Here is a 16,931-nt window from a genome sequence, read left to right as displayed (position 1 = left end):
CTGGGATTATATCCCAAAGAAATACTAAAGAGCGGAAAGAGACATATATGTGCCAAAATGTTTGTGGCAGCTCTTTTTGTTGTGGCTAGAAACTGGAAGATGAATGGATGTCCATCAGTTGGAGAATGGTTGGGTAAATTGTGGTATATGAAGGTTATGGAATATTATTGCTCGGTAAGAAATGACCAGCAGGAGGAATATAGAGAGGCCTGGAGAGACTTAAATCAACTGATGCTGAGTGAAATGAGCAGAACCAGAAGATCACTGTACACTTCAACAACAATACTGTATGGGGATGTATTCTGATGGAAGTGGAAATCTTCAACATAAAGAAGATCCAACTCACTTCCAGTTGATCAATGATGGACAGAGGTAGCTGCACCCAGAGAAGAAACACTGGGAGGGGAATGAAAATTGTTAGCACTAATATCTGTCTGCCCAGGTTGCATGTACCTTCGAATTCTAATGTTTATTGTGCAACAAGAAAATGATATTCGCACACATGTATTGTACCTAGACTATATTGTAACACATGTAAAATGTATGGTATTGCCTGTCGTCGGGGGGAGGGAATAGAGGGAGGGGGGGTAATTTGGAAAAATGAATACAAGGGATAATATTATAAAATATATATATATAAAAAAAAAAAAAGAATCCATTGCCAATTATGTAATAATCTGGTTATCTTTAATGGAGACCCGTGTGTAAAATTTGGAGCCATGGCTAATAATATTTGCCACTCTGGGATGGTTTCACAGCACACATTAATTTGTGCATTAGTATAAAAGGTGTATATCTTGTCAGGGTTTATCCCAGATAATTGAACTGCTCACTTAATGGCCTTTAATAAAATTCTAGCCACAAGCACTGAGTAAGGAGTAAGGCTTTGTTCTGGTTGTGCTGGGAGGTTCACCACTCTATCACATTGTCTCCTTGATGAAGGACTGCTGTGGATGCCTCTTGTCTAGCAAAATGTGATATTCCTAATGGTTTTTGAGTGACTCTTTCAACCACATTGGAAAAAGCCAGTTCAACTTTTCTCAAAGCCTCTTGAGATTCTTTTGTAAGCTGGCATGGTGATTTTAAAGCACTGTCTCCCCTTAAAATGTCACATAATGGTTGCAATTGATAGGTGGTCAAACCTAACACAGGACACATCCCTTGGATATCTCCTATCAATTTTTGAAAGTCAGTTAAGGTGCTTAGCTTCTTTGTTCTTAAGGAAAGTTTTTGTACTCTAAGCAGCTTAGGGTTTACTTCACATCCTAAATATTGAAAAGGATCATGTCTTTGAATTTTTTTCTGGAGCTATGTGCAATTTGTAGTTCCTAATTGTCTCTATGGTCTTTTTTAGACATGCTTCTAACATTTGTTCCGTAGGTGCACATCCCAAGATATCGTCCATGTAAAGTAATAACATTACTTTTGGAAATTCTTTTCTCACTGGAGTAAGAGCTATAGAAACATACATTTGACACATAGTAGAGCTATTTTTCATTCCTTGTGGCAAAACTGTCCATTCACCTCTTTTATAAGGCTCAGCTAAGTTAATGCTGGGCACTGAGAAGGCAAGTCTTTTCATATTCTCCTTATCTAGAGGGATAGAATAGAAACAATCCTTAATGTCTATTACCCAAAGAGGCCATTCTCTAGGGAACTAAGTAGGAGATGGAAGTCTAGGCTAAAGAGTTCCCATAGTTTCTATCTGTTCATTTACCTTTCTTAAATCAGTCAACATCCTCCATTTTCCAGATTTCTTTCTTAAAACAAATACTGGGGAATTCCAAGGACTTAGAGAAAGTTGTAATATGTCCTTGGTCAGGTTGCTCTTGTATTATATCTAATTAAGGCCTGAATTTTATCACTAACTAAGGGGCACTGTTCTATCCACACTAGTGTATCAGCTTTTCATTGAATAGGAACAGGTGAGAGTGTTGGCAGGCCTTCAACAGCAGCCCTGCCTAAAAAACTGAAGTACTCATTTGCAATCATAAATATTATAAAATATCTTTTCCCCACAGATTGATGGGGATTTTTCAACTACAAAAGGAGTAAAAACTCCTTTTTCACCTTCAATAGTCCATCTCAAAGGAGTAGCACTAACCTCAGCTGCTATTGAACCTCTTACACCAGATTTGTAGATGTCTGCCTTAATCTTTGGCCAATGACTGGGCCAGTTGGCACCTCTAATGACTGTACAATCTGCACCTATGACTACCAATCCTTCTAATGGTATTCTATTTATATAGATAGTGAGCATAGGACAGTCAGCTGTCACAGCTGTTGTCTAGAATATTCCTGGATTTTGTTGCTTGAAATCAGAATCTGGGCATCTATCACCAAATGCTTATTAGGAGTCTGTATCAGTAAATATGATGCTACTACTTCTCCTGGTTTATAAGTCACACATTGTCTATCTGTGTTAGTGATTGGGATATTATCCACACATTCCTCAGTTTCCCATATCAGTGTATGGATGAACACTGTAAGTATTCTCAGGAGGTGAAATGGTCAAGTCTATTGTACCTGGAGGCAAGGGATCTATAGGTTGGAGAGGAACAGATTTCACCTCTGTAGGGTACAACTCTATTCTCCCCAATTGTAATCCATTTCTCCCATCAGGTTGCTTGATGGCTGATTGGTCATGTCTGGGTATTGAACTTCTAAAGGCTCTCTGGATATAGCATCAGCTGCCATCATGCCCCAACTATTTTTTGCCTTGGGCCCTGGGGCTGGGCCCCTCATCCCATTTCCCTGAATAAATCTATATTCTAATGCCCCATGGAAGCCTCTGTTGCATTTTGGACATGGGAATTTGGGTCTTGTTCTCCCATTCTGTTTTCTCACTCTGTTTCTATGCCAATATTGGGCTTTCAAATGTCCTACTTTACCACATTGAAAGCATTGACAAGTCTCTCTGGAAGTCCCTTGCTAAAAGGGACTTTGTCTTCCCATGTTCATTTCTTGGGAAGTTTACATCCTAGCCTGGCTATAAAAGGTATTTGTGCCCACTGTGGCACAGCATCTTATGATCTCTTCTAAAGGAGCATCCTTGTGTAGTTCTAAAGAGTGCAAGCCTCAGGTCTTTGAGGATTTCTAGATCAAAAGGAGTATATATTTCTACTTTCTTGACCTGAAGAGTTAAACTGTTGAATCACAGGATACATTTCTATTCTCAAATCAGCTGTATTCTGCCCTTCTTCTGTTGGCTTTAAGTAGTGCATTTTGCAATCTAGTCATAGGAGGGAGTGATTGCTGGGGGAGGTTTTGGTACCTTTCCTACTACTCCTCTTCCCTCCATCCTGGAAGAGGAAGTTGATGGGGTCATATCAAGGACCTGCTTTGTAAGTGGAGTTGAAGCTGAGCTGTGAGAGTGAGAATCACCCCACCTTTCAAGTTCACTTTAGTCCTCAAGCCCTCTGGCTATATTGCCTTTAATCTGGCCTTTGTCTTCCTCTTTTTCTCATATTTCCTCATTCGGCTGTTCTTAAAACTTTTCTTTTTTCTATAACTTGCAGGATTCCTTAAGGCCAATTATATTATCTTGTATATATATAATGTTTCCTTAGAAATTGAATCATTGTGGTATTCACATAGTTGATCTCTTACTAGTTTTCCAATTATCTGCCTCTATTTCTTCTTCCTTGAAGAACCAAGGGGATGTGCATTCTAATGTATCTAAGAGTCCACCGATCTGCTCCCAAATTACAAGCAAACCTTGTCTCTTGTTCAACTTAAATATGTTTTCTATAGCACTCCCTCAGGGCAAGGGTGAGAGTGTAGTTGGGGATGGGAGAGAGTCTTTTCCTAATATCTGCACCATTTTGGATAGAAAACGTTACTAGTTTAGCCCTTAACAAAGTAAGTTCCCTGTTTGTCTATTAGCATACTCACCTTATTTCTTGGACACCAGGGACTTCTTTAGTGAAATTAGGGTCCTTAGTTCAACTATTGGGAACCAAAATTTAAGTTCCGGACTAGCTCCCTGGAGACATCAAAATCAGCTGGAGTCAGGATAAGCAAAAGTTCTTGGTCTTTAGGGAGATCAGTGAAGGTGATGGACAAAACTGCCACAAGCTCTCCACCAACCTCCTTCTCCTCCTCCTCCAAAGTGACTCTGGCTTGTCTCACTTCACCCCTAATCCCTCCTATGATTATCTGTATACACCAAAAGATGGAGACAGCATGGAATAGTGAGAAAGGCCATTTTCACAATCCTATGTTAATAATTAGCCTTAAGTTCTCAGTTGTCTGATTCCAGTGCACTTATTCAGAGTTTCAGCCCTTTACACATTACAAAGAGTTCTGAAGTCTTTTAAAACTGTTTTTCTTTCCATTTCTATGGTCATCATGCACATTTTTTTCCTGCTATTTCTTCTCTCAGTCTTCATATGTTCTTACAAAATTTACCAGATTTCTTTGGACCTGTCATATTTATTATTCCTATGACACATTACTGTATATTAAATGTATATTAATATACCACAATTTGTTCCTCACTTCTCAATTCTTACTCAATTTTTTGAGTTTCAATGTTATTTCAAATTCTTTGGAGTAACAAATATATTGCTCTAAAGGTTTTTGTACATATGAGTCCTTCTGTTTAAATTTTTCCTCTTTGAGAAGTTTTAGTTCTATTGCTTGGTCAAAAGACACACCTAGTTTAGGAACTTTTGAGATTATAGTCCAAAATTCTTTCCAAACTAGTTGACAAAATCCATCACTCATCCAACAATTTATTAATGTGCTCATTGATCAATAAATATTATATTCCTTTGTGTGATATAGAAAAACTGCATTCTTGAATGGGAGCCATAAGAAAATAAATACAAATTCCATTATACATATTGTCACATTTACTTTACTTGATGGTTGATTTCTGGTTAAAAACAAACAAACAAACACATCTGGTTCTGGTTTTTGACTTCAATAAAGTAGAACTGCTTTAGTCTTTTTTTTTTTATTCTTTGTTTCAAGATCTGGATAGCTAAATAGGAGTTTAGCTAGGAGTGAAAACTTACTTATAAATAAAAGGAAAATGATTTAAGAATGAATGGAAGTAAAACAAATAAAACAAATTATATAAGTTCATGTATTCTGGATAATTAAAATTTATTCTCTCTTCTACTAAGTTTTTTTCCTCTGAATCTAATCACATTTGTGAAAGAATAAAGGAAATGATTCCAATCTGCTTTGTCTTCTATTTTCAGATCTTGTAAAACTATTTATTATTAATGGAAATTATAAAGCAAAAATATATAGAAATTCCACTATGAATAATTTTAAATAATCAAAAGAGAAAACAAAAACACAAAATCAGTTTCTTTAATAGACAATAAAATGAATTGGTATAATAAAACATCAAACATAACTTGAGAATTTTGTGAACTTTGAGTACATCAACTGTCCCTCCTCTTTCTAGAGACAATACTGAAAGCAGAGGCTCTTGCAGTACCTGCCTTCTAATTTGCATCATCACATCTCAGCAGCTCTTTTTTATATTAATTTACATTTAATCATTGAGGAAATGGGCTAAATCAGAAAATAATATTCCATCACTTATGCCATATGCCATAACTTATTATACATATGCCATATACATATTATACATATATATGCCATATGCCATAACTTATTATACATATGCCATATACATATTATACATATGCTATATGCCATAACTTATTATACATATTATACATATGCCATAACTTATTCAGCCATTCCCAACTTGAGGGGCATTTACTCAATTTCTTAGTTTTTTTCCATTACAAAAGAGATTGCTACAAACATTTTTGCACATGTGGGTTCTTTTCACTCTTTTATGATCTTTTTGGGGATGCAAATCCATTAGAAACATTGCTGGGTCAAAAGGTAAGCATGTTTTTATAGCCCTTTGCCATAGTCCCAAAATGCTCTTCAAATAGTTGAATCATTTCACAATTCCTCTTATTCCACATTACATCATTTTACTTGAGGAATTTTAAGAGTTTTAATCATTCATATGAAGGTTTTTTTTTTTTTGTTTTGTGTTTTTTGGCTCTTAACTTATGGCCCCCATTGGTCTCAAGTCATTCTATTCTGTAATCTTTGCCTCACACAGACACTGATAAAATTTTCCTAATGCCAGAGGGGAAAAAATCATGGTAAGTGCATTTTCCTACATAAAATAATTTTGAGAGAATCCAAAGCTCTTGGATCAGTGATTTCTTCAGTACAAAGCCCTTAATGATTTAATCTTTCTTACATTTTGAATTTTTCTTTATATCATTCTAGTCTAATGTATTTACAGATATTGTTTCTTCTGAGAATCTAGTTTCATAAACTTTATCTCATTAAACAGAAAATAGAATGACACATTTATATATATATTTATATATTATGTATTTATATGTAATATATTATATGTTAATAATATATTATATTAACAATTATATATTTATATATAATATTTATATATACACATATTTATATATTTATATAGTTTATTTAAATATATACAATTAATTAAATAATTATTAATTATTAATTAATAAATTAATTAATTGTATGAATATACAAATGTAAGTAGACTTTCATATCTATAGATATGCATTTTTGTATATACATAGGTTTTGTGTGTGTATGTGTGTAATTAAATGGATCCATGATATTACTGATGAGGAAGTTACACTACATGAACTTTAAGATTTTTTTTCCATTCTAAATATATTTTTACAATTTCAGGAAGTTACTTTTTGCAGAAAAATCATTATTTGTAATTTGTTGAAGTCTACTTATAGTTACCATACATCTTACACTGTCCTTTGTGTCACTTATAATTTTTATTATGTGAAATAGTGGCATTCCACAATTCTAAGCCAGATAGTGTTTTAGAGAGGATATTGTTTAAACAGTTGGTCTTTGTAGAATCACTGAGATGACAGCAAAATTATCTGAATTTAACCTAGACTCCTGTCCTACAGTCATTGTTTGGTCCACTTTATTGTGAATCCATGATCGATGTGCTGATGACTTGTTCATCTTACTGGATGGTATAATCTGTTCAATAAATATATTTCATTCACTCTTTTTTCCATTATTTTTGATTGCTAGTCTAGTTGTGTGTGTGTGGGGGGGTGTTTGTGGGTGTGGTGTGTTTCTAATAAAATCTTGTTAGTGCTCTAGAAGGCTGAATGAAATCAACATAATGTATCTATAAATAAGAGCATCAAGAGCCAAAATTCTTAATTTGGAGTCCTTTTTTAGTCATATTTTTATAGTGCTTGAGAAGTGATATAAGAAGATAATCATCCCACATAGAGATACTTTTACCAGTCTTTATTGATATTCACAAGAGAAGGAGAAAAAGAATTGCAAGCAGAGACAGTGCCATTATTCAGTCTTCCTGCTTGCAGTGGTAATGGGAAGCAAACAATAATCAACTACATTCTAATCAAAGACCCTGAGGGACTCAGAACTTGATCTCACAGATCATTTTAAACAAATAATTAGTAGGATACTAATGGGAGACCTCTCTATTACCCATGGGAACATTAAAATGAAGGTATTCTCTAGATTATCCAATAAGCAAATTGAGATAAAGGGCAGGGAAGTAGGAATTAAAATAAGGACGTTGCTGAAAAGTTAATCCTAATGATACTTGTAGGAAGAGGCTCAAATGGGGAAAAAGTGAGGCCTGGGACAGTACCAGTTAAAACATATTTGAGCATCTTATAATTCGAAAATGATCTTTCAAAATAATATGTTTCCTTTGTAACCTTATGTATTTTATTTTATGAATTAAAAATCTTATTCTCAGGAGGAGTTCATAGGCATAACCATAGTACCAACATGTTCCCACACACATACACACTGCAAAGAGAGACAGAGCGACAGAGAGAGAGTCAGAGACACAGAGACACAGAGAGACACAGAGAGACACAGAGATTTAAGAACCCTCAATCTAGAGAATGCTAATTTTTCATATTTTATTTTCAAGTACTACATAGAACTTTTCCCATGACATTGGTAATTACCTATGAAAAGTACATGCCAATCTGTTTTATTTTTTTTTCCTTTAATACTGATTATGAAACAAGACAGACAGAACTACTACTAAGGCCAGAGTGGGACTGGAAACTTGCCTTCTCCTACTCCTACAAAAGGGTCTCTAATTCTGGACTTATGCTGACAGACTGAGGTTAGTCTTTGAGGATTCCGGCCTTTGAAGAAGTTAGGCAATTTATCTCATATTCTCTGGCCCTTTATGGTCCTACCCTATTGAGTCCTATTTGTTGAAAAGCACTCAAAGTATAAGCTTTAATAATATCTGGGATATTCCCTCAAAAGGGAAAAATAGAAAAGTATTCAATGTACAATATAACTAGAAACAGTACAAATATTTATTTCCTCTGTACAAAAGAGATGGTTGACAAAAATCTCACAAATCATATTGGCAAAGAATTAATGTCTTTAAGCATTATGTAGTAAACAAAATGTAGTAAATATAACTGTTACATTCTCCTTATAAGTGATATTTAAAATATCAAAATTTGAAACATTTTGTTGGACTGCTGAATAGATATTTAACTTTAGCCTTATTTTTGTAATCTCTCCCTCAAGGTCCATTACTTTTGGCAAGCCAAGTGAGAAGTTGGGAGCTTTCCCCTGATGTTATTTGCCTCTAAGAAGTATTTTCAATGGTATAGATTATATTATTTTCATAGACTGACTTTTTGATCTGTTGAATTCACAAATATCTATATTCTATATCTATATATTTGAATTGACATTATATCATCTATGCTCAATAAAGAAACACAAAATATGTCAGTCAATAAACATTTAATAACTAATTACTATTAGCAAGCACTATGCTAAATCCTAACAATACAGAGAAAAGCAAAAGATCTTACTATCAAGTAAGTAGCTCATAATCTAATGTAAAAGACAGAATACAAATAACTATGTACCTGACAAGATACATAAATTTGGAGATATCAACAGAGGAAAGGCATTACTATTAAGGGGGATTGGCATCCATGACTTTAAGATGCATGATCAAACTTGCCTAGGCCAGCACAATTGTCATATGTGAATAGTTTGTCTTTTCTGCTAAGGTCAGGAAGGATATATCTCTCATTCATAACACTAAGTAGACCGAAATAAAAAGATCTAATAGGTCTGAGAGGGAACACTTCTCTACTATACTTCCTCCTTAGTAATCTTCACTTAGTAAAGAGCTAAAATTAATCATCTACTTTTAATGGCTTTTTAAATAGAATTTTATTTTTCCCCCAGTTTTATGTCAAGGAAATTTTTAACATTCATTTTTACAAGATCTGAGTTTACCCCTTATTTCTTCCAAAGATGATAAGTAATTTGATATAATTTATACATGGACTATCATATAAAACATTTCTACATTAGTCATAGTTGTAAAAGAAGAAACAGGAAAAAAAAAGAATTAAAGTAAGCGAAAAAAATGTTTTGATCTATATTCCAAATCTATAAGTTCTTTATCTGGTTATGCATAAGATTTTCTTTCCTTCATATGTGTCTTTGTACTTGTGTTGCTGAGAAGAGCTGAGTCATTCATAGCTGATTAGCATACAACATTGCTGATATTGTATACAATATTTTCCAGTTTCTGTTCATTTCACTTTCCATCATTTCATACAAGATTTTTCTGAAATTTGCCTATTTACCATTTCTTATTACACAATAGTATTCCATTACATTCAGGTATCACAGCTTTTTTCAGTTATTCTCCAGTTGATAGACATATCCTCAGTTTCTAATACTATGCCACCAAGAAAAAGGCTGATATAAAAAATTTTGTACATTTATGTCCTTTTCCCTTTTTGTGATCTCTTTGGGATACAAAACTAGTAGTGATGTTACTGGGTCAACAATTCCAAAATGCTTTCGAGAATAATTGGATAATTCACAACTCCATCAACATTAATGACCCAATTTTCCCACATTCTCTCCAGTATTTATCACTTTTTTTTTGTCATATAGAACAATCTGGTAGGTGTAAATCCTACTGTCTTTTAACATCACCATTTTTGCATTAAATGTCCCCTTGTCTCTACTATTAATAAAAAGATCCCTTGTTTTTCTTATTTTATTTTATTTTATTGCCATTTCTTTGCAAAGCTCACTGAAGAACACTTTCTTATTTTTCTTTGCTATTCTTAGAATTCTTCATTCAGTGGGATATACATTTCTCTTTCTTTTCTTTCAATTTTCTTCTTTCCTAACTTATTTGTAAACCTTTATCAAACAACCATTTTTCTTTCTTGATCCTCTTTTTCTTTGGAATGTTTGGTTTAATATTAGAAAAGGAGAACAAGGCTATATGTTGTCACTGTATTTATTAAATTTATATGCTGAAATCATGAAAAATGTCATGCTGGATAATTAAAAAAACTGGAAGTCAGGCTGCTGGGAAAAAATATCACATGATACCACTCTGATGGCAGAATTTGAAGAGGAATTAAAAACCTCTTACTGAAGGTGAAAGAGGAAAGTATAAAAGTTGGCTTGAAGCTTCACATCAAAAAGACTAAAATCCTGGAAACTGATCCCATCACTTCCTGGCAAATAGGGAAAGAAGAAATGGAAATAGTGTAAGATTTTATATTTTCAAAGTTCATTGTAGATGGCATCCATGAAATTAAGATACCTGCTCCTTATTAGAAAAAATATATAAAATGTGGAGACCATCCTAAAAAGCAGAGACATCTTCCTGCTACCAAATGTTTATATAGTCAAAGATATGATTTTTCCAGTAGCAATATAAGGCTGTGAAAGTCAAACTATAAGTAAACCTGAATGCCTCAGAATTGATATTTTTGAAGTGCAGTGCTGGAGAATATTTTTGAGAGTCCTTTGAACAGCAAAGAGATAAAATGAGTCAATATTTAAAGAAATTAATTTAACTGTTCAATAGAAGGTCAAATATTGAAGCTGAACCTTAAATGCTTTTTATACACAAAGAGAACACGGAACTTAGTGGAAAGCTCCTGATAATGGAAAATATTGAAAGCAAAAGGAATAGGATATGGCTTAGGAAAAGAATATGGAAGAGAATAAATGGATAGATTATGATATGGGAAACAATAAACATAGAATTGGACAGACTTCAAGAGATACTGAAGGATAGAAGAGTCTGGCATGCTATGGTCTATCAGGTCATGAAGAGTCAGGCCTGAATGACTGAACAACAACAAAATTCTTACTGTTATCAAGGGGACTTAGGGGAACTCAAGACTTGATACATCATCCCAAAGTGCTCAGTTTTTTGGCACATACATGGTCTGATAAATATGTTGCCAGAAGGAACTCATCCCTAGGAATGAATTTCTCATGGAATCCTAGTTAATGACCACACTCAATGATGGGGAAGTTGGAGAAGTCTGGATAGTATTCAATTTTAATTAGTTCACCGAATAAAATGATTTCTGATACCATGTACATGAGGATCATGATTTTAGAAGAGATTTTTTTTAAAGCTCTAGTACATTTGCTTCTATGGAAATAATTTTAAAAAATATAACCCAAGATTAAAAAAAATTCTAGGTATAACACTATCATGCATTAAAATAATAGAATATCAATAGTGTGATTCAATTATCAGATATTTTAAGAATATATATTTATAGAAATACTGAATTATCTCTCATGTTATATCTACTTTTTGTCCTCTTTTTAATTACATCTATAAATGCTTTCAAGATATTGAGAAAATGTTTCACATTAAGCTTTCTCCATGTTCATTTTCCCTTCCACTATTTTTTTTTCTGTTTTATGAAGGGTCAATTTTTCTAACTATTCCATCAGCCACCTACACAATATTTTGCAAAAAAAAAAAAAAAAAAAAAAAAACCTGCCTTCATAACTGTTGCTTTTATTCACGTCTCCCCATTTCTCTAGAAGATAAAATGTTTACTGGTTAAAGTAGTATCTAGACGTCATTTGCCTCTTTGGTAGTTTCTTTTACTTATCTAACAAAAGAGACAATAATAAGTATTAATATTATTATTTTTATTAATCTCTTATTTTAAGAGACTTCTCTTTTTACATCTCCTACAATTTTTCCATCAAGTAAACTCATGATGCATATGTTACAGGAAAAATTAATTTTCAGTTACAGATTGGAAAATATCAGAAGATCCTAAATTCACTCGTGTTCCTCTGTAGTTTTATAGTTAATGTTATATATTTCATGCCTCCTGATAAACTTGGCTTATTTTAATAATAGTACCATATATTAACTAGCAGATGGCACTAGCAAGTCAGGCAGGCTGAACTGTCAGTCATCCATGTCATGAAGCCTGTATTTCATATACTTAGAGAATTAAGTTTGTAACTTGCTTTCTTTTTGCTGTGACTTTCTTTTCATATCTGGTACAGTTGTTTTCCAGTGAACAGAGGAAAAATGCCTTCCCATCTCACTTAGTTAACTAACTCTGACGCTATCTGCTGATATATATTAGGAGTAACTTTTAAGAATTGTCTTCTCTCATGAAAAAAACTATTTATCTGTTAAACGCTAATTTATCAATTAGCCAATTTGTCAATTTACATTGGCAATGTTCAAATTAGGTTCATAAAAACTTAAGAATTTAGCTCTCACTCTCTATTGCATTTTCTCTAATTTTCTTCCATGCATTTAAGTAAGTAGAATTGGCACAGATTAGATCTGGTTTTTAATACAGTCTCAAAAATTTAACAAGAAAAAGCCCAAAATATTGATTAGATAGAAACTTTAATGCTATTCATTCTCAGCCAAAAATAATTTTCTCTCTTCATTTGCCCAGTTCTCTATTGGCTTTAGTAATAGCAGGGACTACATTAAAACAGATAAGAAAAGCACAACTGGAAACTCCAGACTAGTCTTACCAATACATCATATTTCATCATGCCTATTTGGCTCTCTTAGCCTCCAAATTGGTCCTTCTTTTATATCAGAGTGAGGAACATTTTTTCTGCCAAGGGCTATTTAGATATTTACAATATCATTCATGAACCTTACAAAACCATTAACTTAAAAGCTCAATCACAGGAGGTTGTTGTCACCTGTGTTTGCCTTATGCAGACTAAAACAAATGTTAGCCAAATGTTGCCCATCTCTATTTTATATCAGGAGTTTCTGGTAGTTAGAGTTTTTTGTACTAGTTAATAAAGCACAACTAATTGAGCTATGGTTCTACTCAGTTTTAGAATAAGTTCAAGCATAAGGACCCTAGCTTGCCTTAGAGCTGTCAGACTTCTGATCCTCTTGGCCTTTGCAAAGGGGAAGGGAGCTATAGGATTGCTATCTATATATTTGTGGTTAATATTAATTGTCTTTTGGCCATTGACAATATCCTTCTAGCAAGCCTATTGACATTTTCAGAATTTCAGGAATTGCTTCCAGTTGCATGATAGATATGAGTATGTTATCCATTCTTTATTTTATTCCTTTTATCTTTAATCCAAATGAACAAATAGAATCTATTTTCACTTTTTGCTTCCATTTCTTTTAGATCTAAGGCAGACTGAATATTCTCCTAAATAAAATTTTATATTGTACTTTAAGAATAAACATTGTGATATTCTTGGGCTCCTAAACTACCTTTCATCAAGTAAAGTCAAGTCCATTTACCTAGCCATAGAAAAGATTGAATTAATAAAGTTCATGGAGTGGAATAAAAATATTCAACTTAATCACAGTGTATAAAACTGCTTCAAAGAATAATAGTCTTCCTTTTATTCCAAGAGAATATGAACTAGTTAAAGGAAAAAAAAATAGCCATTAAGATTTGTGTAAAAACATATTCTCCTAATGCACTGTTGGGAGATCCTAAGAAACTGCATTATGTTTCATGAACCCAATTTTCAGTAAAATGAAATGAAAAGAACTATAAGAAAAATAAAGGCACTCAATAAAAATCAGTCCGCCTGAATAGAAGCCAACTTTTTTCATGATTAACAGTAAAGTAGTATCTTTTACAATGAAACTTTAAAAACAAAAGAAGGCACTTTAAATGTTTTGAAGAGTCCATTTGTCACTAATAATGATTCCATTTACTGGCTGTTCCTAGAAACTATATGACAAATTCTAGGATACTTGTAGACAAAGTGAATCTTTTAGGCAAGATGCAGAAAGACCTGAGAAAGTTTGCATTAAAAGTCTTGTTGGCATCCTGAAGTTTTTTACATCAACTTTTTCTCACTCATTGTAAATTATAACGCCTTATGATGCTGGGCACAGTACTAGAGTATGATACTTCCCACAATATTATGCATAAAAAAGAAACATTTTACTCTTAGCCCATTTTAATTTCTTTCTTGACTTCCAGGATATTCCAAACCTAATCGGCTATTTCCTATATCTATGAAAAAGAAAATCATTCTCTTTACAAATCTAAGCTTATCTATTGTGGAAAATAAAAATATGTAAGAAAGGTAAACTGTGGTAAGTTTTTCAAGCAAGATAAGAGTTTATTAATAGTGACATTTAAAACTGTTAATAAATTGAATGAGACTGTCACCTGTCCATGGGCCCTGAAAGACCATAATTATTGGACTTCTGGCCAAGATGGCAGCATGGAGGCAGACAGTTGCTTGAGCTCCTCCTTTTCTCTCAGAACTTACTTCATGACAACGCTCAGACTTAATGCTTGACCCAGAAAGAAATCCACAAATAATCACCAAGAGAAGACATCCTTGAAAGTCGCCAGAAAAGGTCTGTGTTTGCTCGGGGGAGGGTCAATCAGACTGGGTGCAGACTGAGGGCAGGCAAGCCAGAGCGAGACAGGCAGCTCACACAGCTCAGACCTGAGGGGGAGGGGTACAATCTCTGCCATTTCTGCGAAAAGGCTTTTTCCCCAGTGTGGATACTCCATCTTGGCAGCAAGCCAGGAACAGCGGAAGAGGGTATAAACACCAGAGGTGAAGGTTAAAACTCCGGAAAGCCAGCGTCTCTCAGAACCCGGCCACCCCCAACCCCCACCTGGACTGACTCGGTGCGTTCTCGGAGCCTCAGAGCGCAGACTCAGTACAGTCATTGCTGTTCTGTTAGTGGCTCTCTGCTGCCCTACCCCCAGTCTGTAGAGGAAGCCCATTAACACCATCCAGCCCCATCCCCCCCAAAACAGAACTATTGTTTCTCTTGTCAATTTGTTTTCTTTGATTCCTACTCTGACAAAATGAACAAAAAATTCAAAAGGGCTCTAGCCATTGACAGCTTTTGTATGGAGAGAGAGCAGACTTCAAACGCTGAGGAGACTAAAAACAGACTGTCCCCAGAGGAACCCCCTTAGGGGGATATGAGCTGTTCCTCAATACAAAAGAATCTCATAGAGGAAATCAAAAAGGCTCTCACAAGAGAGCTGGAAGACAAATGGGAAAAGGAAAGGGAAGCTTGGCAAGAGAGCCTGGAGAAGTCATCCCATGCATTCAAAGACAGAGTAGATAAAGAAATCAAATCATTGAGAAACAAGATTAGTGAGGTGGAAAAGGTAAACAACTCCAAGGAAAACAGGATTAGTGAGCTGGAAAAGGAAAACAGCTCTCTAAAAAATAAAATGGATAAAATGGAAAAAAATTCCATAGAAGATAAAAACTCAATTGGACAATTACAAAGAGATATAAAAAAAGTGAGTGAAGAAAATACAGCATTGAAAATTAGACTGGAACAAGTAGAAATGAATGACTCAAGGAGAAACCAAGAGGTAGTCAAGCAAAACCAGAGAAATGGAACAATTGAAAAGAATGTCAAGTACCTTATCAGAAAGACAACAGACCTGGAAAACAGATCCAGGAGAGACAATTTGAGAATAATCGGACTTCCTGAAAAATGTGAGGAAAAAAAGAGCTTGGACACTATTTTCGAGGAAATTATCAAAGAGAACTGCCCAGACGTTCTGGAAAAAGAGGGTAAAATAGACATTGAAAAAATTCATCGATCACCTACTGAAAGGGACCCTAAAATCAAAACGCCAAGAAATATAGTGGCCAAGTTCAAGAACCATCAGACAAAGGAAAAGATATTGGAAGCTGCTAGAAAAAACCAATTCAGATATGGAGGATCCACAATAAGGATAACCCAGGATCTAGCAGTGTCCACATTAAAAGAACGAAGGGCCTGGAACATGATATTCTGAAAGGCTAAGGAACTTGGTATGCAGCCAAGAATAACTTACCCAGCAAGAATGAGCATCGTTTTCCAGGGAAGAAGATGGACATTTAACGAAATAAATGAATTCCATCTATTTTTGATGAAAAAACCAGACCTACATAAAAGGTTTGATCTTCAAATACAGAACTCAAGAGATTTCTAAAAAGGTAAAAAGAAATCTTGAGAACTATACTTCTGCCAAAAAATATGTAAAGAACATATGTACAATTTGTCTTAGAAACTAGAGGTGGAAAGGAAATTATATCATAAAAAAGTGTAAAGTGGTGGTACTACATCTCATGAAGAGGCAAAGGTAACGTATTATATCTGAGAGAAAAAAAGGAGGGAGATGAACATAGTGTGTATCAATAGACATATTCGATTTATGGTTCAACTTCTTCCACTTCATTGAAAAGTGAAAGGGAAAGAGTAAACTAAGGGGAAGGGAATACAGAAATTTCGAGGAAAAGGGGTAAAATAAGGGGAGGAATTTTAAGGTGGGGGAGGGATCCTAAAAAGGGAGGGCTGTGAAAAGCAAGTGGTGTTCTCAAGTTTAATACTGGGTAGGGGGGTAAGAGGGAAGGAAAGGGGAAAAGCATAAGCAGTGGTTAATAGGATGGCAAGCAATATAGAATTAGTCCTTCTAACCATAAATGTGAATGGGGCAAACTGCCTCATAAAGAGGAAGCTGTTAGCAGACTGGATTAAAAGTCAGAATCCTACTATATGTTATTTATATGAAACACACCTGAAACACGGTGAGACATTCAAACTAAAA

The sequence above is a fragment of the Sminthopsis crassicaudata genome, chromosome 1, assembly GCF_048593235.1.
Source record: "Sminthopsis crassicaudata isolate SCR6 chromosome 1, ASM4859323v1, whole genome shotgun sequence".
Taxonomy (NCBI): domain Eukaryota; kingdom Metazoa; phylum Chordata; class Mammalia; order Dasyuromorphia; family Dasyuridae; genus Sminthopsis; species Sminthopsis crassicaudata.
The sequence above is the reverse complement of the archived record's forward strand: the minus strand, read 5'-3'. Positions refer to the sequence as shown.